The sequence below is a fragment of the Lissotriton vulgaris genome, chromosome 2_1, assembly GCF_964263255.1.
Source record: "Lissotriton vulgaris chromosome 2_1, aLisVul1.2, whole genome shotgun sequence".
Classification (NCBI taxonomy): Eukaryota; Metazoa; Chordata; class Amphibia; order Caudata; family Salamandridae; genus Lissotriton; species Lissotriton vulgaris.
This window is the reverse complement of record NC_141687.1, coordinates 405,029,162-405,052,326: the sequence shown is the minus strand read 5'-3', so window position 1 is coordinate 405,052,326 and position 23,165 is coordinate 405,029,162. Positions and strand designations below refer to the sequence as shown.

Below are 23,165 nucleotides of genomic sequence, written 5' to 3'. Positions count from 1 at the left end.
AGGGCCACTTAGGGCCATATGTAGGTAGGTGTTTTGCAATCGCAAACACTGCGATTCACAGAATCCAGGGTATATGCGATCGCAAAAGTGAGTGTTCCGATGTAGGTAAGTATTGCGATTTGTAAACATGCGAATCGCAAACAGCGATTAGCAATTTTGCGTGGCAAGGAATCTGCAAATAAAATTGCGAATTCGCAAGGTGCGTTTCAGTATTTGTGAAATTCACAAATGTTCATGCAAAATGCGAATTCGCAATTTGGGATGTAGCAAAAATTCGCAATTAGCGATTTTACGAAATTCGCTATTTTGCACTTCTCAAATACCACCAACTCTGAACAGGTGGCAACCAGGTGCAACCTATTTAAGCAAGCCCACAATGCCACTGGGGCTTCTCACAATGGCTGGCCTGTATGTGATAGCCAGGAGGCTGCGTATCCGAGAGGCTGAACAGAGGAGGAGATGCCAGGAGAGGATCTACAGAGCACCAGTCACCCTTTTCCAGCGGACCGCGGAGGACATCCATGTGCATTACAGGCTGCACTAAGACAGTATCCTGGAGTTGATAGAGGAGCTGACACCCATACTTGAGCACCCACATACAGGGCACACATCATTCCCACCCACATATATGTTTTGTGCTCACTGCACCTCCTAGCATCAGGGAGTTTTCAGGGGGGTAATACCCACAGCAGGAGGGGTCTCACAGAGTGCACTTTCGTGTTTTTTTCCACTCATTCCTTGATGCTATGATTCAGAGGATGCATCGCCACATCCAATTCCCAAAAACACAGCAGGCACTTGACCAGACCATGTTCAAATCAAATTCAAACTTCCAAGGAAAAACAATCACTGCAGCCAACACGTGTTTCGTTGGGCATTAATCTCATGCCACATAACTTCATCAGGGCTAATTCACAATAAGGTTTTCATCAATTTCAAACCTGGGAGGAGTTTGAAATTGATGAAAACCTTATTGTGAATTAGCCCTGATGAAGTTATGTGGCATGAGATTAATGCCCAACGAAACACGTGTTGGCTGCAGTGATTGTTTTTCCTTGGAAGTTTGAATTTGATTTGAACATTGTATCTAGAACTTTGGATTGAATTTTGACTTTGGATCTATGAATTTGAACTTGGATTGAACTTTGAGATTTGAAATTAAAATACGGATCAGCGCATTACAAGACCCGGGAGTCTGGAAACTTATTGGATGAAACTTTAAACTCTTGCTTTCACACTTGCTTTATGAATTTTGAAAAACATTATATTTGTTGTTTATAAATATCGTCAATAAGTTTGATTGCTCGGCAGGAATATTTTATTAGTTTAATCTTGAATCAGTTCAGGATATTCAAGGGGGCCAGGTAACCTCCCTTTCCAGCCTAGTAGCAATATATTTAGATACACTAGAATTCTACTTTATAGCCATACTCTTAGCTGTGCGCCCTATTTCCCTCTTACCTAACTAGTCTGTTCACTTGACCAGACCAAACACGATTTTTACCAAATAGCACAATTCCCCCACGTGATTGGCTGCGTAGACGGAACCCATGTCGCACTGTCACCCCATCACACAATGAGTATGTGTTTAGAAACAGAACATCCTATCATTTCTTAAACATCCTGGTAGTCTGCAATGCTAAACATCAATCAATCAATCACAGAGAGTTTATAAAGCGCCTGGTTACACTAGTGTGTCCTCGCGCTGCGGTCAGAAAGAAAGGTACAGAGAGGATACGAAGAATGGTCCAGTGAAGCCAACGGGATAAAGTGTTTTACTCCTGAAAAAGCCAGGTTTTCAGCTTTTTTCTGAAGATGTTCTCTGACTGTTCCATACGGAGGTCAAGGGGGAGAGCATTCCATGTCTTGGCGGCCAAGTAGCGAAAAGAATGGCCACCCATTCTCGTTATTTTAATCACTGGAACTTTCACCAGTCCAGCGCCCTGGGAGCGCAGGGCTCTAGTAGGCGTGTAGGGGACCAGTAGGTTGTGCAAGTACCCTGGGCCTTTCCTCAACAGAATATGTTGGCTAATACACATAGTTTTAAATATAATTCTTTCCCTTGGAGGGTAGTTTGGGCTTTTTTGGATGAGGCTCTCCTGGGAAGCATCAGGACCAGGCGGGCAGCCGCATTTTGGATGTATTGTAATCTTAGCACACTCTTTTTATTGTCCCCTATGTAGAGTGCATTCCCATAGTCCAAGCGAGAGGTGACAAATGCGTGGACCAGGGTTTTCCTGGCAGCTACTGGGAGCACATCAAAGATTTTCCAAAGGGCCTTCATTATGCCAAAGAACTTTCCTGACACTGTCCTGGTCAATCAATCAATCAATCAATCAGTGACACTTGTAAAGCGCGCTACATACCCGTAGGGTCTCAAGGCGCTTGGGGGGGGGGGGGGGGGGGGGGTGCCGCTACTGCTTGAACAGCCAGGTCTTCAGCTTCTTCCTGAAGGAGAGGTGGTCTTGGGTCAGGCGCAGGTCGGACGGGAGGGAGTTCCAGGTCTTGGCGGCCAGGTAGGAGAAGGACCTTCCTCCTATAGTCGCTCTTCGGATGCGGGGGACGGCGGCGAGGGCGTGGATGGCTGATCGGAGGTGGCGTTTGGGAGCGTAGAAGTTGACTCGGCTGTTGAGGTAGCTCGGGCCTTGGTCGTGTAGGGCTTTGTGTGCGTGGGTGAGGAGGCGGAAGGTGATTCTCTTGTTGATGGGGAGCCAGTGAAGGTCTCTCAGATGTCCGGAGATGTGGCTGGATCGTGGGATGTCGAGGATGAGTCTGGCTGAGGCGTTTTGGATCCGCTGGAGTCTCTTCTGGAGCTTGGCGGTGGTCCCGGCGTAGAGGGCGTTGCCGTAGTCCAGTCGGCTGGTGACGAGGGCCTGGGTGACGGTCTTCCTGGTCTCTGTGGGGATCCACCAGAAGATCTTCCGTAGCATGCGTAGGATGTTGAAGCACGCCGAGGAGACGCTGTTGACTTGCCTGGTCATGGAGAGGGAGGAGTCCAGGATGAAGCCCAGGTTTCGTGCATGGTCTGTCGGTTTGGGTGCGGTGCCCAGGGCGGGAGGCCACCAGGAGTCGTCCCAGGCGGAGGGTGAGGAGCCCAGGATGAGGACCTCCGTCTTGTCCGAGTTCAGTTTCAGGCGGCTGGTCGTCATCCACTCGGCTACCTCTTTCATCCCTTCGTGCAGGTTGGCTCTGGCGGTGGCGGGGTCGTTGGTCAGGGAGAGGATCAGCTGGGTGTCGTCGGCGTAGGAGATGATGCTGAGGTGGTGTTTGCGTACGATGGCCGCGAGGGGGCTCATGTAGACGTTGAAGAGGGTGGGGCTCAGGGATGATCCTTGGGGGACGCCGCAGATGACTTCGGAGGCCTCTGACTTGTACGGTGGTAGGCGGACTCGCTGTGTTCTTCCGTCGAGGAAGGAGATGATCCATTCCAGCGCCTTGTCCTGGATTCCGATGTTGCTGAGGCGCTGTATTAGGGTGCGGTGGCAGACCGTGTCGAATGCCGCGGAGAGGTCTAGGAGGATGAGGGCCGCTGTTTCTCCATTGTCCATCAGGGCTCGGATGTCATCGGTGGCGGCGATGAGGGCGGTCTCGGTGCTGTGTTTGGCTCGGAAGCCGGACTGTGAGGGGTCGAGGGATCCGTTCGTCTCGAGGAAGGCGGCCATCTGCTTGTTGACGGTCTTCTCGATGACTTTGGCTGGAAACGGGAGAAGCGAGATGGGGCGGTAATTCTTGAGGTCGGTGGGGTCCGCTGTTGGTTTCTTGAGAAGAGCGCTGAGTTCGGCGTGTTTCCAGCTATCGGGGAAGATGGCGGTGTCGAAGGATGTGTTGATGATGTCTCGCAGGTGGGGTGCGATGACAGAGTCGGCCTTGTTGAAGACGTGGTGAGGGCAGGGGTCGGTTGGTGATCCGGAGTGGATGGAGTTCATCGTGCGGATGGTGTCTTCGGTGCTGATCGGGGTCCAGGCGTGGAGGGTGGTGGTGGGGGGGGGTGGCTGGTCGGTCGTGGTGTGCGTTGGTTGGTTGTTGAAACTGCTGTGTATGTCCGTGATCTTGTTGTGGAAGTATGAGGCGAGGGAGTTGCATAGGTCTTGCGATGGGGTGATGTCGTTGTTTCCTGCGCTGGGGTTGGAAAGCTCTTTCACGATGTTGAAGAGTTCCTTGCTGTTGTGTGCGTTGTTGTCCAACCGGTCCTTGAATGCTGTTCTCTTGGCGGCGCGGATCAGCTGGTGGTGTTTCCGGGTGGCAAGTTTGTAGGAGGTCCTGTTGTCCGGTGTCGGTTCCCTTTTCCAGACTTTCTCGAGGGCTCGGCAGTTCTTCTTGGAGCTCTTGAGTTCGTCGGTGAACCATGGGGCCTTCTTGCTGCCGGGTCTGCTAGGCGGGGTCCTCAGCGGGGCGAGTTCGTCCGCGCAGTTGCTGATCCACTTCGTGATGTTATCGGCGGCCTGGCTGGGGTTCGCTGAGCTGGCAGGAGGGTGTTGGCTCAGGGAGGTGGCGAGCTGGTCTGCAGTGATCTTGTTCCAGCTTCTGCGGGCGGTGTGTTGCTGGTGTTGGTGGGTCGTCGTTCTCTTGAAGGTGAAGTGGACGCAGCTGTGGTCCGTCCATTGAAGCTCTGTGGCGTGGCTGAAGTCGATGTCTGTGCTGGATGAGAAGACGGCGTCGAGTGTGTGTCCGGCGAGGTGGGTGGGGGTGGACACCAGTTGCTTGAGTCCCAGGTTGGCGAGGTTGTCGAGCAGGGTGCTGGTGTTGCGGTCGTTGTTGTTCTCCAGATGGAAGTTGAGGTCTCCCAGGAGGATGTAGTCAGCGGAGGGGAGGGCATGCGGGCTGACGAAGTCGGCGATGTCCTCGCTGAATTGCGTGCGTGGTCCAGGGGGTCGGTAGATCAGGGTGCCTCTGAGGGTGGTGTTCGGGTTGGTGTGGATCTGGAAATGCAGGTGTTCGGCGCTGGTCAGGGTGTTGTCGGTGCTGGTCGTGAGACGGATGGTGTTCCTGTGGATGATGGCGATGCCTCCTCCCATCTGGTTGGCGTTTCGGTCCCTCCGGACGATCTTGTAGCCCTCTGGGATGGCGATGGCGATGTCGGGAGCTGAAGAGGCATTCATCCAGGTCTCCGTGAGGAAGGCAACGTCAGGGGCTGTGGCGTCTAGAAGGTTCCAGAGTTCGATGGCGTGTCTGTGGACGGAGCGGGTGTTGAGCAGGATGCACTTGAGGTGGGTGCTGCTGGAGTTCGCCTTGGCGGGTGCTGGTGCGGGGCTGGTCCGGATGCAGGAGAACTTGCAGGCGTGGCAGCTGAACGGGCCGTGGGTGCGTCTTGGAGTGGCTTGGTGGCATTCTGGGAGTCGGCCGGTGTTGAGTGCGGTGAGGGTGGCGGCGGAGTACGTCAGGCGGGTGGGTCGGGGTCTTCGTGGGCCAGGGGTCCTGGCGCTGGTCGCGATCCGGTCGCGGACGGGCGCAGACGGGCTTACCTTTGGCGCGCCTTCGGCGCACAATCGGCGCGCCCGCTGCGCGTTCGCACGGTCGCCATTTAAGGCGAAGTGCGCGGGTGGGCGGGGCAGCTGGGAGGCGGGAGCGGGGAGGGTTACAGAAGACAAAAGGGGCGGGGACAAGCGGCGGTGGCGGGAAGGGAGGGCGGGGGGCGGCGCGGTAGGCGGACAACAAGGAAGGAGAGCAAACACGGAAAGAAATGCAAAACAGGCACAAAATAACGCCAAAAGCGGGGAAAAAGAGAGTTACACACAGTTTAAAAAAAAACAAGCACAAAAAACAGTCAAAACACGGGAAAAACACTCGCAGCGGCGGCAGCCGGCAAACGAGGCAGCAGCGAGGCAGAGGGCAGGCAGGGGCACACGCAGCAGCTGGTGGCCGTGCGGCGCGGGGGTGTCCCACAAGTGTGGTGATCATAGGAGAGAGTGGGGTCTAGCCATATCCCCAAGTGTTTGACCTCCTCCTTGGGGACAGGGGTGGTACCCAGAGTTTGCGGCCACCAGCTCCGTGACCATATTGCGGGGGTGTTTCCCACAATGAGGACCTCAGTCTTGCCGCCATTTAACTTTAAACAATTGTTGGCCATCCAGACTGAGAGCTCTTGAAGGTAAGCCGAGAAGTTAGTAGCAGCTTCTTTCCAGGGTTGAGTCAAGGATACGACAAGCTGTGTGTCATCCGCGTATGACACGATACTAATGCCGTATTTATCAATGATGTTAGACAGAGGGGCAATGTACAGATTAAAAAGCGTAGGGCTGAGTATTGATCCCTGGGGTACCCCCTGACCCAACATGTCATCACAGATATTGTAGCAAAATTCCCAGGAAGCACACACGATTCCTTCATTTTCCGACACTGTGGTTTACATCGCAGACTCATAAATGGCGAGTTTGGAGAGGGATACCTGCTAGGTAATTACATGGCACAAACACACACAAGTAGGAAAGGTATGAACTGGCAGGACAGTATACTTAACATCAAACTACTTTTGCCCTGCAGGTGACAGTGCATATGCTGTGCGTGACTACATCCTCACAGCCTACCTCAATCCAGCCACAGCAGCAGAGCGGAGGTACAACAGTGCCCACAGAGCTAGGAGATGCACCATTGAGAGGACCTTTGGAATCCTTAAAAGCCGTTTCCGGTGCCTCCGTAAGAGTGGAGGTGCACTATAGAACATCCCTGAGACGTGTTGCAAAATCGTGGTGGCCTGCGCAATGCTACACAACATCGCTACCAAGAAGGGCACCCCTGTGGATCTGACAGATGCAGACACCAGATGAGGAAGATCCAGCTTCCCAACGCAGACGTGCAGGTGGAGCCCGGGCAGCAGCCGGGCACCTGAGACGTGATGACATCACACAGAACTACTTCTAGGTGAGAAATGAGGACACAATGCCAAATGATGATGCTCAAAAAAATGTTTACTCCCTTACAGCAGGATTTATTATGTCACATAGCGTGACAGAAATGTTGTTTGCACATGTTGAGGTCACAGTGGTATCATAGTTAAGAGTCCATATGGCATGTGTTGCCTCACACATTGCCATGAGTGCATGCTGCCCCTTCATCTCCTGCGTGCACGCCCTGTTGCCCCTTGTTTGGGCTGTACACTGGCCTCATTGATGTCTTCCCCTGATCCTGATCTACCCTGTCGGCCACTCTGGCGTCTTTCTGCAGGAAGTGAAGGAGTTATGCTGCTCCTGCTTGAGTGTTCATCAGTGTCCAAGCTGCCCAGGGTCCCTATGCCACCAGTGGCTACAGCGCGCATTTGGCCAACCGCATGTGTGACCTGCATCAGGCCCCTACACACATCCTGGCAGCAGTGTGCCATTTCGTGTTGCGTGCTTACACATCTCCTAGCTAGCAGGGATATGGCGATGGACTGGCGGTTCACAGCCTTAGTGTAGAGGTACATCCGGGTGTGTAGGCGGTGTTTTGCCCTGCGCCTGGCCAGCCCGTCTCCCCTGATCTTCCTACAAAGTGCTTCCAATGCACTGAGCCGCAACTCAGACATATGATGGTTGTGTGTGGCAAGTTGGCGCTGTATTGATCGGATGCCTTTACCTTGCAGGCGCTGTGCTCGTAACATGCTGCTCTCCAGGCCTCCAAACACTGTGTCTGTTTCGGATGAGGCATTGTTGGTGGTGGCCCATGCCCTGCGTCTTGCACCACTGCCATGTGGTGTTTGTATACTGGACTGTGGTGTGTTCTGCCTTGGTACTTGGCTTGGACCTGTCTGTGACTCCTCATCTGCATCTGTGGTCTCTGCCTCCATCAGTGGCAGTGGTGTGTTCTTCTGGCTGCTTCTCACCCCCTTGAGACTCCATTTCACCTTCTTGCAAATGCAGAGTAAAAAGCACACTCCCTCCTCACAGTCTCTCAGGCAGCAACTGACTCAGACACAGGTGCTGGCAATTAGGTGCAGCATGGGCAGTCACACTTCCTGGTTGTGATGTCATCATTCTGCACCTGAATTGGTATTTTCTGTTTTTGCGATTCCTCATTAGCGATTTCGCTATTAAGGAATCGCTATTTGAGCAATCACTATTTAAAATTGCGAATTATAGGTAATCGCAATTTTTTTGCAATTTCTTACCTAAAATCGCATTTTACGAATTGCAAAAAGTATTTTACCTGCATATGCCCTTTAATCAATTGTAAAATTTGCCTGTCACTGGGACATTATTAGCCTACCTATCTAAATGACAGTACATAAGGTCTCTTGCACTTGGGGCTCTAAATGAATCAAAATCTAAATGCAGTCTTAGCACTTATGATGGCGCTATGCACGAGTTACGCGCTGCCCTACTCTGTTACTCTGCCACACTCATTGGCAGTTGCTTCCCTCAAAGCTGTATAATGCTTGTTGGCACAGGAGTAACGATACAGAGGCAGTATATTTTTTAAAGTTAAGCAGGTCCAAAACACCCTTCAAACTTGACTGGACTGCAGATTGTCTGGTTGAAAAGAAAATGGCAGGGCTTCCAGGGCTTTACACTTTCCTTCTTAAAACTTAAATTTCTTTCTCCTTTGTTTCTTATAGACTTTATCTTCTTCATTAATACCCTTTTACACCTAGGTTAGATTCCAAGTCGTCGCCAGTGTTGTAATACAAATAACTTTTGTGGTCTGAGTTGGAATCAGCTCCTGTACAGGGACCCGCTTGCCCAAGTGGTGGTCAACAATAGGAGATCGACAGGGTTTACCATCAAGAGATGACCCAGGCAGGGCTGCCCTTTGTCCCCGCTGCCCTTTGCCCTGATGTTGGAACCGTTGGCGATGTGGATATGTAGAGGCCGAATTCTGAGGGGACTCAGGTGGTCAGAGGGTTGGGAAGACCGTATAACCCTATATACCGACGTCATCTTTTTATACCTGGCAGCACTGGGTGCCTCTCTGAATAGAACGTTACATATATTCAACAACTTAGTGAAATATTCAGGCGACAGTATAAACTGGAAAAAATCAGTTATTTAGGTGCTAAGGGGTAAGTCCCTCTCTCTACCCAAAGGGTACACTATAGTAGAGGCACAAGAGCGATTCAAATGCCTGGGTATATGTGTCACCAAAGACCCGGTTTTGCATTATGAGCTGAACCTCTTGCCCCCATTGCAGAGACTTAGAAGCGATGTCAGACACTGGAGGTCGCTCCCGCTGACGCATTATTTAAAATTATGTCCTTACCATGCTTTCTATAAAACCTACAAAACTCACTGCGCCACGTATGATCAGATTACCTTAAAGCTTTTGAAAGTGAACAGAGAGAGCTCCTGAGGTAAGGAAAACCACCCCATATATCGGCCCAAAAATGAATAAGAGGGTGGTATGATGGAGGAATCGGACTCCCTGACGTCAAAACATATTATTGGGCGGCACAGCTGGCTGCCATAAACCAAGGTATATACAGACCCCAGGATGACTCTGTATATCACATGGACAGGTGGCTTCTCCCAGGGGGAAATTTTGCTAGAGCACTCTACTCCAAGCCCATTAAATTACACTTGACAGGTCCTACGTTACACGCGGTCCAAACATGGCACACATTCAACAAGAGCATGGGGTGGGCAGTGAGGATCACACAGGCTACCCCTCTCTGGGTCACAGACAGGTTTGGAAACTTAAAAAACACCAAGGGCTTTGACTAATGGGATATGATAGGGATTTTCAGGGTGGGAGATTTGTGGGAAAAGGGAGACATGATTCCCTTTGCACATCTGCAAACAGAATATGAATTGGCACACACAGAGCATTTTAGATACTTGCAAGTAAGACACGCACTGCAGGCTGTCATCCCAAGGGGGGGTTGCTTCCAGAATTCAACCCACTCGAAGACAGAATCCTCGATGAATATGGGAAACAACCTTTACAATTAGGTCATTACATCGCACTACCTTTACATAACAGTCATTACATCGCAACATTCTTTACAGCGCATGTCATTACAACTCAGCCATTACACTGCATGTCACTACAATGCATGTCATTACAATACATGTCACTACAACGCAGGAATTACATCGCAAGTCATTACAACGCATATCATTACAACGCATAGTACCCTTACACTATATGACACTCACCCTACTGTTGCACTAACTGGAGATAGAATAGTAATTTTTACCCCTACACTATCCAACACTTACTCTACTGTTGCACTCACTGGTGTTAGAATAGTACTTTTTACCCGTACACTATCTAACACTTACCCTACTGTTGCACTCACTGGAGTTAGAATAGTAATTATAACCCCTATACTATCCAACACTTATCTTAAATGCAATGTAATGGTATGAATTGTAATGGTATGCGTTGTAAAGGTATAATGTGATGTAATGGAATGCATTGTTAAGGTAGTTTCTGAAAATGCGATGTAACGGCATGATATGTAAAGGAATGCGTTGTAAAGGATGTTGTGATGTAAAAACTGCATTGTAAAGGCATGCATTGTAAATGTATGCATAGTTACGTCATACATTCGATGAATATATGCCAAATAAGTCAATTTCACTAACACATAAGAAGCTAATCAGTAGCATACCTGATCCCCTCCTCCAGGTCCGTGCCCACTGGGAGCACAATGTCGTGGAGATGTAGGATGAGGAATGGCTGGAGGCCTTGGTTTCCCCCAGAGACACCATAATTTCTTCCAGATTAAGACAGATGCAGTTAAAAATATTACACAGAACTTATCTATCTGGTTCAGTGCTCGCGTAAAATGGGCTATAGAGCAGAAGCTGGGTGTTGGAGACAACGTGGTCAAGGAGGCACATTCATCCATATTGTTTGGGGTGTACATACATTAGGAGATACTGGTCAGCACTGATACAGTAAATGGAAGAAGTACTGAATATTAAAACAGAACCCAAGATAGGACTGTTCCGCTTGGATATTTGGGGACCCACTGACCTTAATCTATATATACAAATGAAGGAGTATCACCATTGGACCAAGTCAATGGGCCTAAATGGGATGTAGGGAGATGGAGAAGTAACAACAGAAAAATATTCTTTTGTTCGAAGACCCCTCACTCACCAACCTGGTTGGTGACATCATGCTTCATCATCGGGGTCCCACCCGGACAGCCGAGTGCCATCCGGGTGTGCTGCGACACCTGACTACAATGGAGCGGGTTGTTTTTTGTGAATGTGGTGCAAAAAAAGTGAGGTTAAAAATTGGCCGAGTATAACTTCTTGACAAAAATTATTTATTCTAAAGCTACTGGACAATGTTAAAATCAGTTGTGGGATTCTTCCGTTGGATAAATTGACCAACAGTATCTATGTGGATGTAAAATAAAGGTCTACATGTTTCAACCTGTGATGGAATCTACCAGGTTTTCGTTAGGACCAAGTGTGCGGAACCTGGGCGGTATACACTCGCTAAGGTGTATCCAACCCTCGGTCCCTAAACCAAACTGTATACTTGCAGTTGGTGTCCTCACAGCCTAAATAGGCGAGGAAAAACTGAGAACCCTGTGGAAAAAAGTGAACAATCACAAACAAATTACGTGCCTGTAACGTAGTGTATTTTCTCGGTATTCAACATGCTCCATGCTCTCCCCTTCATGCTGAAGAAATCAAACCCAGGGAGTGCATACTATATGGTGGCATAAAATGCTGGTGCGAGCTAGAATTGTGACCCAAGTATGCAGGGACTGCAAAAGGTTGATTCTGGAGAAAGGCTCATTAGCTTGTGATTTAGTTCTAACACTCACATTTTCACGCTGATCAATATTCGTGCGACGGTGAGTATGAATTATATTTATGTCACTTTTACATTAATTAGAAAAGTGGCTATCAACACTCACATACAGTGGTGCAAACGTTTCAATAGCATGCATTGTTAAATGTATTGTCAATAAAGCATCGTCGATAAAAGATGGCAGTGGGAGGGTACAAGGAATCCCTTACTCTCTCTCTTGTTATTGCTGACCCACTGACCTTAACAGCAAAGAAAGTACCTGGTTGACACTGGGAGCGATAGTGGCCCAAGGCAATATAGCTAGACTATGGGGCTCTCAGGAAATACCAACACTTGCGGCACGGAAGAGGGATATGGACTGGTGCAGTCTAATGGAAAGAACAGTATCCGAATCAAGGGCTTGTCCCAAAAAGTGGTCACAAATATGTGGAAAGGGGAATGAATACAGAGGGAATGTGTACGAGCCCCCGCAAGCAGAGGAGCCTTGCAGTGGTTGCATAATGAATAATAAGGGTTGGGGAAAGTGTCATCAAAATACACATGTAAGAACAGTTTCGTCAAAGTATGGTCCGTTGTCGAAGTACTCCATAAATACCTATCTCCATTGTTTGTCAAGTGTTAAAGCAAGTGTTAAAGCAGTCATCATTAAAAACGATTTATAAAAATTAAAATAATAACTTTTGGAGATGCAGACAGTCAGGTAGACAGTCATGTACATAATAAGATGTAGATGTATTGTAGAATAATCACTTAAGGTACAAGTTCAGTATATATAGCCCCACCAGGAGCAGCATCCTCGCTGCTCAGCACACTCTCTTCAACGGACATTCATACAAACCAGGCACTCATCAATATTCCATTACAACACACTCACAATAGCTGAGCAGTAGGGGACTGGGAACTATGGAGAGGATGCAACAACCTCTGCTTACAACACAGTACTACAGCCCTAGGAGGACATTGTGCCTTATATGCCCTGGGTACCCTTGGTACTATGTACTAGGGACTTATAAGTAAGTCAACTTATGGCAATTGGCATCAGCAAATTCAATATACATTTTTTAAGGTGTTAGAACACTAACATTAAGGTCTGGTTAGCAGGCCTCAGTGCACTTTCAGAGTCGAAAAACCAGCAGTATCAGTCCAAAACCTTGGGGGTGATCATGCAAAAAGAGGCATTTCCTTACAAAGGTCGTAGACTGGAGTGCCAAAAAGTGGAGTAGAGTGTCATAGAGTGCAGTAGCATAGAGGGCGTAGAGTGTCAAGGTGGAGCTGCATAGAGTAGAGTCAAGGAGAGTGTTACAGTGGAGTGGCACAGAGTGTAGTACCCCCGAATAGAGAGGCAGACAGTGTTGTGGAGTGGCATACAGTGCAGTGGATTGTTGTAGAATGGAGTGTCTTAGAGTGGAATGCCGTAGTGAAGACTTGAATTGAGTGTTGCCGAGTGGAGAGGAGTGGGGTAGAGTAGTGAAGCATAGAGTGGCGTGGGGTGGAGGGGTGCAAAGTGGAGTAGGGTAGAGAGCAGTTGAGTTGAGTGTTGTAGAGTGGAGTAGCGCAGAGTAGAGTGTTGCAGAGTGGAGTGTCAGAGTGGACTAGCGAAGAATGGAGACAGTAGAGTAGAGTGGAGTAGGGTTGAATAAATGGGTGTGGAGTGGAGTGTTGCAGAGTGAAGTAGGGTGACATAGACTGCCGTAGAGTGTAGTAGCATAGTGTGGCATACAGTGGAATGGCATAGAGGGGAGTAGAGTGTTGTAGAGTGGAAAGTGGTATAGAGTAGAATGAAGTGAAGTGAAGTGGAATGGAACGGAGTACAGTGGATTGGCAAAGACTGGAGTAAAGTGGTATAGCGTGGAGTGGCGTGATGTAGAGTGGAGTGGTGTAAAGTGGCATGGAGTGAAGTAGAGTGGTGTTGATGATTGTACGGTGGAGTTTTGTAGCATGGAGTGGCTTAGAGTGTCATATATTGGAGAAGGATACAGTGGCTTAGAGTGGAGTGGCATGGTGTAGACTGGTAAGGCATAGGGTGGCATGTTGTAGAGTAGAGTGGCGTACCGTGCAGTACAGTCTAATAGAGTAGAGCAGCGTAGAGTAGCATAGAGTGGAGAGTCGTAGAGTGGAATGTCGTAGAATGGAGTGGCATAGAGTGGAGTATAGAGTGTTGTGGCAAAGACTGGAATTGCATAGAGTGGAGTTGGTGCACAGACATAATATCGACTCCAAAATATCGACTGGACATAATATCGAGTTTTAAATATAGACTGGACAAAATATCGACAGGACAGAATATAGATGACCAAAATATCGTTTTTAAGGTAAGTGATATAATATCGACTGTTAAAAATATAGAAAGTTAAAATATCGAAGTATATAATATAGATAGTAAAAAATATCGATTTTTTAATAATATCTAATTTTTTATAGTGTATTTTTATGGTATATTATGTGTGAAAAGTGTGTATTTATGTTATAATTAATAATTATTAATGATTTTTGTTTTTATAATTATTGCGTAATATAATTCTGTAGCGGGTTGTGGGTTTATAGGGGAATAGGGTGGGAAGTATTTTAATTATAATTAATTAAATATTTAAATTTATTTATTGATAGTAAATTTAAATTGTTAATTAATTTATAATAGTTAATTAATTCAATTTTAATTGGTAATTAATTTTAATTAATTGATTAATTGGTAATTATGTAAATTTTACTAATTTATTTTTGTAGCGGGTTGTGAGTTTATAGGGGAATTGGGTGGGAAGTAATAAAATTATAATTAATTAATTACATTTATTTATATTTATTTAATTTCAAATAATTGTTAAATACCTTTTAATTATTAAATAATTAATTGTAAATATTTTTATTAATTAGTATTAATAGGTGATCAATTGAAATAATTATTGTTAATTAGTAATTTTAATATATTAATTATTATATTGTATACAAATTGTATTTATTTTTAATTAATTATTAATAGATATTCATTTATACATTTTTTAATTATTTATGAAGTATTTACTTTCCCTAATGTTGTATTCTCTGGAGTGGGAATAGTAATTGTAACACCTACGCTATCCAACACTTTCCCTACTGTTGCACCCACTGGAGTGGGAATAGTAATTTTAACCCCTACGCTATCCAACGCTTTCCCTCCTGTTGCACTCTTTGGAGTAGGAATAGTAATTTTAACCCCTACGCTATCCAACGCTTTCCCTACTGTTGCACCCACTGGAGTGGGAATAGTAATTTTTACTCCTACGCTATCCAACGCTTTCCCTACTGTTGCAACCACTGGAGTGGGAATAGTCATTTTTACCCCTACACTATCCAACGCTTTCCCTACTGTTGCACTCTTTGGAGTGGGAATAGTAATTTTAACCCCTACGCTATCCAACGCTTTCCCTACTGTTGCACCCACTGGAGTGGGAATAGTAATTTTTACCCCTACGCTATCCAACGCTTTCCCTACTGTTGCACTCTATGGAGTGGGAAAAGTAATTTTAACCCCTACGCTATCCAACGCTTTCCCTACTGTTGCACCCACTGGAGTGGGAATAGTAATTTTTACCCCTACGCTATCCAACCCTTTCCCTACTGTTGCACTCACTGGAGTGGGAATAGTAATTTTAACCCCTACGCTATCCAACGCTTTCCCTACTGTTGCACCCACTGGAGTGGGAATAGTAATTTTTACCCCTACACTATCCAACGCTTTCCCTACTGTGGCACTCTTTGGAGTGGGAAAAGTAATTTTAACCCCTACGCTATCCAACGCTTTCCCTACTGTTGCACCCACTGGAGTGGGAATAGTAATTTTTACCCCTACGCTATCCAACCCTTTCCCTACTGTTGCACTCACTGGAGTGGGAATAGTAATTTTAACCCCTACGCTATCCAACGCTTTCCCTACTGTTGCACTCTTTGGAGTGGGAATAGTAATTTTAACCCCTACGCTATCCAACGCTTTCCCTACTGTTGCACCCACTGGAGTGGGAATAGTAATTTTAACCCCTACGCTATCCAACGCTTTCCCTCCTGTTGCACTCTTTGGAGTGGGAATAGTAATTTTAACCCCTACGCTATCCAACGCTTTCCCTACTGTTGCACCCACTGGAGTGGGAATAGTAATTTTTACTCCTACGCTATCCAACGCTTTCCCTACTGTTGCAACCACTGGAGAGGGAATAGTCATTTTTACCCCTACACTATCCAACGCTTTCCCTACTGTTGCACTCTTTGGAGTGGGAATAGTAATTTTAACCCCTACGCTATCCAACGCTTTCCCTACTGTTGCACCCACTGGAGTGGGAATAGTAATTTTTACCCCTACGCTATCCAACGCTTTCCCTACTGTTGCACTCTTTGGAGTGGGAAAAGTAATTTTAACCCCTACCCTATCCAACGCTTTCCCTACTGTTGCACCCACTGGAGTGGGAATAGTAATTTTTACCCCTACGCTATCCAACCCTTTCCCTACTGTTGCACTCACTGGAGTGGGAATAGTAATTTTAACCCCTACGCTATCCAACGCTTTCCCTACTGTTGCACCCACTGGAGTGGGAATAGTAATTTTTACCCCTACACTATCCAACGCTATCCCTACTGTGGCACTCTTTGGAGTGGGAAAAGTAATTTTAACCCCTACGCTATCCAACGCTTTCCCTACTGTTGCACCCACTGGAGTGGGAATAGTAATTTTTACCCCTACGCTATCCAACCCTTTCCCTACTGTTGCACTCACTGGAGTGGGAATAGTAATTTTAACCCCTACGCTATCCAACGCTTTCCCTACTGTTGCACTCTTTGGAGTGGGAATAGTAATTTTAACCCCTACGCTATCCAACGCTTTCCCTACTGGAGTGGGAATAGTAATTTTTACCCCTACGCTATCCAACGCTTTCCCTACTGTGGCACTCTTTGGAGTGGGAATAGTAATTTTAACCCCTACGCTATCCAACGCTTTCCCTACTGTTGCACCCACTGGACTGGGAATAGTAATTTAAACCACTACGCTATCCAACCCTTTCCCTACTGTTGCACTCACTGGAGTGGGAATAGTAATTTTAACCCCAACGCTATCCAATGCTTTACCTACTGTTGCACCCACTGGAGTGGGAATAGTAATTTTAACCCCTACGCTATCCAATGCTTTCCCTACGCTTGCACTCTTTGGAGTGGGAATAGTATTTTTTACACTTCTGCTATCGTACGGTAATATTATAGTATATTATTTAATTATATTATGTTACTATATATATATTTTTTAACAAATATGATTGTAAACATTTATTTTTATTAATTTTATTTATTATTTAATTATTCTAAGTTAAGTTAAGTATTTTTAAGTATATTTTAGTAATTAAATTTTAATATTAATTTAATTTAACACTGTTTTTAATAAAGTCGATATTTTTTAAAACTACATTTTTGTAAACGATATTTTGTACTCAATATTTTTGTACTTACCTGTTTGTAGATACAAACTCGATATTCTGTCTGTCGATATTTTGTCCACGATATTTTTGCAAGTCGATATTCTGTCCCTCGATATTATTTCAGTGATCCAGTGGAGTTATGTAGAAAATAGTGGCAAGAGTGAAGTGTCTTAGAGCAGATTAGAGCCAAATATTGTTTATTAGAGTGAGTGGAGTAGAGTAGAGCAATGTAAAATGCCAACTGTATCTCAACTGCAGGTTTAACATCTACCACATCAAAGGGAGGTTTTTAAAATGCTGTTTGGGATGTCTTTCCTCCCTCTTACATCTGCCACCATGGCAACAAGTAGAGTTAAGGGAGCTATGCCAATTATGTGGTCATGGATCCGAAACAATAATGCACGTAATGTGTTTACGCAAAGCCACATTGGATGATCGTTAGTCCATATTAAGAGCAATGTTGAAAAAATGGTAACTACGTAACTGCAGACAAGCCATTATGACCTTCTTTAGATCAACAGACATACAGCTGAACTGCAGGCTGGTAAAAAATCTCATGAGAGTTGAGCGAAAACTTGAAAGGATATCTCTTGAAGATCAATCCTGATGACCACCGTTGTCTGTATCATCGTCTGCCAGAAGGAGCAGCAGTTCCTGGTGTGAAACTGACTATCTGTTAAGGCAATCGGCCTGGGCAGATTTAAAGAGCCTATAACTGGTTTGAGTTACTGGTTTAAGTCTAGAGAATAATTGAAAGGAAAAAGTGTGGTTTATAGTTGGGAATGGTCACCTTATTACATTTGACAGAACCAAGAAATAAAATCTAATGATGTCACGTTGCACCTGCCTTTCTGATTAATTGTTGCCAGGCAGCTAACAGAGACCCTGTGGTACCAAACTTAAAGCCAAGTACTGACACTTTAAGGTCAGGTTTCCGTCCTCCCATTGACAATGGAGGCCAACAGCTGTGCCGTGTTTTGCACAGGCTGCAGTGGCTGAACTAAGTCACTGCAATAAGATTTTACAGTCATGACTGAAAATCCGCATAAGACTAAATGAACACAAAAGCAATATCTGTAATCGTAACATCAAATCTACAGTGGCAGTGCACTTCAATACCTCGAATCACAACATTAGTCAACTCAGGTTTTTGGTACTCGAACAGATCCCTCTTCTAAAAGGTCGTAACGGGGGCGTGGCCAAGATGGCGGGGTGAGCGGACGCTTCCTCCGTAGCTCCTCCGGCCCGGCTCAGCCCGAGCCCTGATCGCCGCGCTTCTCTACCCCCGCGGCTGCACTGCGGGCGAGAGAACTGTGCCGGAATTCCTGGGGCACGCTTTGATGCCACTTTGACTTTCGTGGCCCCGGGGGAAGTCCCCGAAAAGTTTATCCGAAGACCGCTCCGAGGAGCGGAGCCTGGGTCGTCCCGAGGAGAAGAGCCTGGAGGCGGGGCATACGGCGGCGCTGTCCGCTCGCCTCGGCTAGGCCGAGTGCTGAACAGCTGAAATCCGGAGTTCCCGAGGGAGCGAAATAGACGGACTTCGCGGAGTGCCGGAGCTTCCTGACCGGTGCCCTGGTGGCGAACACCATTGATGGGCGACGGACCTCACCCCTGCGCCGGCGACCCTCCCCCTGCCTTGGACTTCGAGGGGTGACGCCTTGCGAACTCCGCGCCCGGAGACGCTGGATGGCGGAGTTCGAGCTGTGCCCGTGCCGGGCGAATTAACTAGTGGCGAGGGGAGCCGCCGGTTTCGCCCCTTTCGGACCCGTTGCTGTTTGAGGGTCGCCCATAGACTTGCTGGCCCGGGCTGCCTCCTTGGGTCCCACCCTCCCGCCATCTTGTCTTTGTGTAGCTGTGCCCGGTGGCCCTCGCCGCACCCTTCTTCTACGAGAGCCTCGATTTGTCCTGGCACCGACTCATCTACTGCCCTCTCTGGGAATACGAGGCTGGAGGCCTCCACTTTGGACATTGCTGACTGCCCTGCTGGCCCGGGGGTCGTCTCGCCCAGGACCGGGCCGCCATTTTGTCGCCTGTGACGCACTACCCTTGTACCCTTGTCCCCACCGAGGGCCTCACACTTGGTGCCCGCGAGCGGTGGCGCTCGCCTACAGCGACTGGCCCTAGGCTTCACCAGGGGCCAGGATGGCTGGGAGACGTGGCGCGGCACGAGGAGATCGCACTTTGCCGGAAATGCTCGGCAGGTCCCAACAACTACGCGACAGGACACAGCCGTCCCCGGGGGCCTCCCGGACATCGACGGACGCAGCCGTGGGCGAGCCACCAGTCACGAGGTCCTTCATGGAGGACTTGTTCAGCTCCCTCAAGGAGGAATTTCAAACTCTTAAGACCGAGGTGGCTGGAGAGGTCCGGGAGGTGCGCAGGGAGGTCGAGGGCCTGGGCGAGCGGGTCGATGCTGTGGAGACGACGGCCCAGCGTCGCGATGAAGAGATAACTCATCTCCAGCAGGACGTCCTCCGCCTCCGGGAGCAATGTGTTGAGCTCCAGGCCCATTCGGAAGACCTCGAGAACAGGTCCAGGCGGAATAACATTCGGGTGCGAGGTGTTCCGTCCGCGGATGAGGGTGGGGACCTGGTGGCCTATCTGCAGGACTTGTTCCGCGACATCTTGGAGGAGGGAGCGGACTTCCCGATCCGCATTGACAGAGCGCATAGAGTGGGCCGCCAGCGCCAGTCATCGGCTCCCCCGCCTGATATCCTAGCTTTCCTGCCGGATTTCCCCCTGAAAGAGCGCATCATGGCGGAGGCCCGCAGGAAGCAGCCGCTGACCTTTCGTGAAAGACCTGTGGCGCTCTATCAGGACCTGTCCGCCATCACACTGCAGAAGCGCAGGTCTTTCCGCATCGCGACGGACTTTCTGCGAGAGCATGAGACACCCTATTCCTGGGGCCACCCCTTCCGTCTTATCTTTCGATGGAATGGGGTGCTGCATCAGCTGCGCTCTTTGCAAGATGTCTGTGGAGTATTGGGCCTTACTGCTACAGAGGAGGAAGGGGCTACACCTGCATGGCGGCGCCCCGAGCGGCGGGGCCGACGGAGGTCGAGGAGGCGCCCATCGTCAGCGCCGGCGAGTCGTCCGGACTCGCCCACCATCAGGGCAGAAATGGCGGAGGCCCTGAGGAATGCGGCCAGGAACTTGCCTGAAGCTACTGGTGTGGCCCTAACGGCCTAACTTTTCTCCGGGGGGAGAGATTCTTAGCTTTAACGGTGCTGAGCTGGGGCTGGGGGGGCGGGGAGGGGGGTGTGTGGCTGGACGTCCACTTGACTTTTTTCTACAGACTCGCCCATTTGGGCTAGACTGAGACTATGGGGTGTTGTTTTCTGTCTTTTCTTACTTTGGTTGGTTGCCATGGGTTAGTTCTGGGGGGGTTTCACTGTTGGTTTGGTGTGGGGGGGGTCCCGTCCGAAGTGGTCCGAACATGTGCGATGTTGCCTCTGGCCTTCCCTGCGCCCCTGCCCCGCGCGCCCCCTCCGCTGCTCCCTTGCCCACTGCATAGCGCGTTGTTTCCCTGGAGGCGATGCCGCCCCTGAAGGTAGTGACCCTTAATGTTAAGGGTCTGAATAACCCCGTAAAGCGTAGGGCGATCCTTTCCCTGTTGGAAGGGTCGCAGGCGGATATTTGCCTCCTGCAGGAGACCCATTTGCTTTCCAAAGACTGCCATAGGTTGCGCTCTGCCAAGTTCCCCACGCAACTCTTTTCCTCTGCTGCGACTAAGACTGCTGGGGTGGCCATTCTTTTAGCCAGCTCCTTCAGGGGGGAGGTGTTGCATAAACATGCTGAGCAGAAAGGGAGGCTTCTGGTGTATCGCATGCGTTTGGGAGGTGTTACCTTTACGGTTGGTTCGGCGTACAGCCCGAATGACCACCAGGATCGCTTCCTGGAATCAGTGTTGGTGGACGTTACTGCCTCGCCCGATCGCCATATCATCTTGGGGGGGGACCTGAATACGGTCTTCGACTCCACCCTGGATAGGTCTGCCCAACGCTTTCCGCAGACAGGGGAGCTTTCTGGGGCGGTGCAGGACCAGCTTGCGGAAATGGATCTGCATGACCTCTGGCGCGTCCTGCACCCCACCGATAGGGACTATTCCTATTTCTCCCACGCGCACCGCACGTATTCACGGTTGGACTACCTCTTGGTGAGTGGACCGCTTCGCTCGGCCGCCACGGCAGCAGACATCGGGGTTTTGTCCCTGTCCGACCACGCACCGGTTTCCGGAATCTTTGCTTGGCCGGCGGCCCCCCCCTCTAGGGGGATGTGGCGGCTCCGGGACACGCTTCTCCATAAGAAATCGGTCGTAAAGCGAGTGGAGGAGGTCATCCAGGACTACCTGACCCACAATAACAACTCTGCCACGTCCCTGGCGACGCAGTGGGCGGCTTTGAAAGCGGACGTCAGAGGGGAGTTTATCTCCATTTCCTCGGCGGAAAACAGGGAACGCCAACTCAAGAGGGAGGAACTGACAGCGCAGGTTCGGGAACTCGAGCAGGTTCACCGCCGGACGGGGGCTCCTCGTGTCTGGAAGCAGCTGAAGGCGGCTCGGAAACTCCTCTCTGCGTTGGATCTAGATCGGGCGGAGTATGCTGCGCTGCGCCTGAAGCATGCCTTTTACACCGGCGGAGACAGGTGCGGTAAACTCCTGGCCCATAGGCTCAGGGTTGCGCAGCAGCGCAATGTGGTGAAGGAGCTGGTGGGAGTGGACGGGATCCCGGTTTCCGGTGACGCGGAGGTGGCAGATACCTTTCGTTCCTTTTATGAGACACTGTACGCGGCGGAGCCTTCCCCGCCGGGAGAGGCTGAGGCCTATTTGGAGTCCGTGACCCTTCCGGCCCTGGACCCCTCCCAGGCGGACCACCTGGAGAGGGACATTCACGTGGAGGAGGTCATCTCCGCGATTGCACGGCTAAAGCACGGCAAGGCCCCGGGCCCGGATGGTTATACGGCCTTGTTTTTCAAGACCTTCTGTCCCACTGTCGCGCCTCTACTGGCTCGCTTGTTCAACTCCTTCTCCGAGCCGGGAGCTATCCCGCCGGACCTTCTCTCAGCGACGGTGTCGGTTATCCCCAAGCCGGGGAAGGACCGGACACTGTGCGGCTCGTACCGGCCCATCTCGCTCCTAAATGTGGACCTCAAGCTTTACACCGGAATCTTGGCGGCCAGATTGGGTTTACACTTACCAGGTCTGGTGGAGGCAGACCAGGCCGGTTTTGTACCCGGCAGGCAGACGGTCGACAACACAAAGAGAGTGACGCACGTGCTGGAAAAGGCCTCACGCATTCCGGGGGAGCGGATGCTGCTATCAATCGACGCGGAGAAGGCCTTTGATAGGGTTCATTGGCCATATCTCGAGCTGGTCCTTGGGAAACTGGGGATCGGCGAGAAGTTCCGCACTATGGTCTTTAACTGCTACAGGAGACCATCAGCGTCAGTGCGTGTCAATGGACACAGCTCCAATTGCTTTGCCATTGAGCGCGGCACGAGACAGGGTTGCCCCCTCTCGCCGCTCCTCTTTGCCCTCTATATGGAGCCGTTTGCACAGAGGATTCGTGATAATCCGGACGCTGTTGGGGTGAAGATGGGACAATACACGCACACTGTCAGCTTATACGCGGACGATGTCTTGCTGACCCTGGACGACCCCAAGCGGTCGCTCCCTGCCTGCATCCGAGAACTAGACGCTTTTGCCCGTGTGGCGGGTTTTAAAATTAACATGACTAAGTCGGCTGCACTGGATGTGTCGCTCTCTGCTGCCACCAGGCAGGACCTTCAAAGTCTCTTTCCTCTGCAGTGGTCCTCCTCCACGGTGCCTTACCTAGGCATTTTGCTTGCCCCCTCCCTGCCTGCCATGGTTGCAGCTAACTACTCCTCTCTGGGCAAAAAGATCAAAGAGGAACTCGGCCGATGGAACAAGGGCCTCCTCTCGTGGTTGGGCCGTATCGCGGCGGTGAAGATGACGATACTGCCTCAGATCCTATATCTCTTCCGCGCTCTGCCCCTCCAGCCCCCCGTGGGCTGGATACGGCAGGC

The 23,165-nt window shown here is 49.4% G+C and overlaps 1 protein-coding gene across 2 annotated transcripts in view; it reads left to right on the top strand.

Moving 5' to 3' along the window:
- Positions 1-23,165, top strand: part of LOC147730471 (alpha-aspartyl dipeptidase-like) — a 198,099-nt gene that overhangs the window by 38,420 nt on the left and 136,514 nt on the right. The window contains exon 2 of one of the 2 annotated variants that reach the window (XM_086955278.1): positions 6,481-6,858. The exons of the other annotated variant lie outside the window; for it this stretch is intronic. The gene's annotated coding sequence lies outside the window, so the exon portion shown is untranslated. The remainder of the gene's footprint in view (positions 1-6,480; positions 6,859-23,165) is intronic. 2 annotated transcript variants of the gene reach the window in all.